A 3,013-nucleotide genomic window follows, 5' to 3' on the forward strand; every position below is an offset into this window, starting at 1 on the left:
AGTGTGTACTTTAGGTTGTTTACATAGCCTCTAGAGGAGTTAGGGTTAGGGTTTCCCGTTGCTCCCCTTTCCTCCATTCCATTTACACCTACCTACCCTTATCCTCTCCAGTATAAGGAGAGTTCACATGCTTATTTCTCAACACCCCCCCCCAATGCCAGGTGGCATTGGATAAAGCATGATAGAATGCCCCCCCATTAATCCACAATTGGATGCCTTTTTAAATCAGGCTACAAACAAGGCTATAGGTAGAGAGAGTTACAAGACTCAAAAGAGTCAATCATTTGTGGATTGGGAGGAAAAGTTGGCCTCCAATTCCTTAGGCACTTCAGGAACACTGGGACACTTACTAGTGATATGCCTAGTCTTTTGGCATTTATTACACTTCATTTTGTCAGGATATTTCTTCCAGCAATTGCTTACAATATGCCCTGTTTTTATGATAGAAAGAGCACTTAGTAAAAGCTGTATGGACTAACACTTGCTCATGGTAAGTAAATTTTGAAGTCCCTTCACTATGGTTTCTCTTCTCTTCATCTAGGCATGACTGGATGGTACTTGCCAAGGTTGGGTTTGGGATATTAGTTAGGGTAGTCACAAGGGTTGGAAAAACCTTTTTCATAGACTTCATGAGGATGGAAATGGCATCTTCATCATGAATTGGTGCTTGAACAAAGACGAGCTATGCCATAAGCCCCTTCATATGTGAAATAAACTTGCTTAGATCTTCTCCTTGTTTATAATCCAAGCTAAAAAACTCAATCTTTAGAAAGATCTTGGAGTTCTTCCCTGTAGCTTCGTAGAGCCTTTCAAGTTCATACCACTTCTCCTTGGCAGTGGAGAGTTGATCAATATGATGAATTAAAGATTCATCCAAATGAATCATGATGATGGCCTAAGCCCTTTCATCACCTTCTACATCAAGAGGACTAGATGGGTCAATAACTTTGGTCCCTTTTATGAAGGGACAGTAGCCTTGTTCCATCATTTTATATTTTACCAAGACTTGCCAAGGATGGAAATCTTTTCCATTGAACTTGCGAATTTGAGGCCTTACATCTACATAGGCCATGGCCATCATAGGAAGGTCTTACTTATTGCCTTGAGCAATGGCAGTGTCTAGTCCTTTACAGGTGGCCAGGTACAACCAAATAGCTGAATTGATAGCTCTACAAATGATAACCAACTTTAAAGATGTAGAGATGAAAAAGGTTGGAAATCATACATATGTAATATCTCAAGATAGGATTTTGGAGGTCTTGTTCTTCAAAAAACCCTTGATTTAAGCTTTACTGTTTTCCTAGGTTTCAATGAGGTGAGCTTTGACTGGACTTCAAGCTCCTCCTGATAATGTGGCCTATTAGAGGGGTTCTTGGTGGAGCACAGATTATCAATCAACTCTATGCTATGGGATGAATCAAAGGAGAGCATAATAACACTCATTTCTCTGATTTACCAGCAACAAACACTAAGGAGCATTAGTTGAATGCATTAGTAGTGCTAAGAAGCACTCTTACCAACATCCATTCAAGTACTCATAAAGTAGGTTGATCTTTACAAGCTTAATATTGTCCATGGAATGAGAAACACTCTACAGGGTAGTAACAAATCTTGTGAAGTGTTTTTTAGTGATTAAAATCACTGTTGATAATGCCTAGATTGAGAAAAAATGAAAATGAGTGAGCTTGAAACTCCATGGCTATGGCTACAAGAAACCGATAGTTAGGGTTCGGCTCAAAGGAACTAGCATAGGAGGAATTTCTCCAAACCCTCTTAGAGGGAGATGGCCCGTTGGGGGGGCTTTGAAAGGCCTATGGTGGCCGCCTCAATCGTGCCCTCTATTGGTTGTGGTCCAGCTCGAGTGTCATGCCGCCTGCAAATCTACGTTGATTTCTACGTTTTCAGCAATGACGTCTTGCTGGATGGCCAATGTGGGCCTTGAGCTGAGGAAGAGTTCTTTACAAGAACCTTTGAGCTGAAACCTCCTCCTTTGTTCTCCCCAAGTCCTCCATCAGAGGTGGGTCTAGCTATGGATATGGTGGTCAAGAGGTAAGAGGTAGAAAGTGAAGGCTCATGTGCACTTAATGATGTAGGGAAGCTGAGGGAAGTTCAAGGATCAGAGATGGATCTAATACCATGTTGCAAATCAGAGTTGGAAGCATGAGAGAGTGTGTAAAAGAGGGAGAGAGAGAGCTCAAGTACAAGAATAAGATCTTGCTTAGTCAGTTGTTTAAGGTACAACTAGTACACTCTCCTCAACTGTGACTGTGTACTTTAGGCTGTTTATATAGCCTCTGGAGGAGTTAGGGTTAGGGTTTCCCCTTGCTCCCCTGTCCTCCAGTCCATTTATACCTTGCTTCTCTTATTCTCTCCAATATAAGGAGAGTTCACATGATTACATCTCAACACCCTTGTGAGGGATGGTATTGGATGGATTGTCCCTTGAAATTGAAGATGTTGTTGGGGCTAGTCCCTCTTGGAGAATGGCCGGCGGGTGGATCTATCTTTGAAATTTAAGATGGTGTTGGACACATCCCCCCTTGGAGGATGGAAACTGGGTGAATCTATCTTTGAAATTGACGATGGTGTTGGATAGATCCATCCTCTTGCCTTCCGAGGTTGCTACAACATGATCTTAACAAGGCTTTTCCCTATTCCCTTCAAGTTGCCTTATCCCTTTACCTATGTCCGTTTAGACTTCACCACTTGCACGGGAGGAACCCTGGCACTCTTATAAAATGAATTGTGTTGCACCTCATGCTTTCCTTGCGAGAGCCTTTAGAGGTTCTCCCTCCTCCTTGAGAGAGCTTTTCTAGAATATCCGATGCTTTCCCTCATTATTTTTTAGCACCTTGCTAGAATCTTTGGTGCTTTCCTTCATGCTTGAGAGCACCTTGCTATAATATTTGGTGCTTTCCTTCATTTTTTCTAAGCTTGCCATCTCCTACACTTTTCCTGCATGCTTGAGCAGAATGAGCTTCTTCATTCACTTTTTGACTTGGGATTCCTTAGT

The sequence above is a fragment of the Lygodium microphyllum genome, chromosome 3, assembly GCF_053477565.2.
Source record: "Lygodium microphyllum isolate KBCC chromosome 3, Lygodium_microphyllum_v1.1.10, whole genome shotgun sequence".
NCBI lineage: Eukaryota > Viridiplantae > Streptophyta > Polypodiopsida > Schizaeales > Lygodiaceae > Lygodium > Lygodium microphyllum.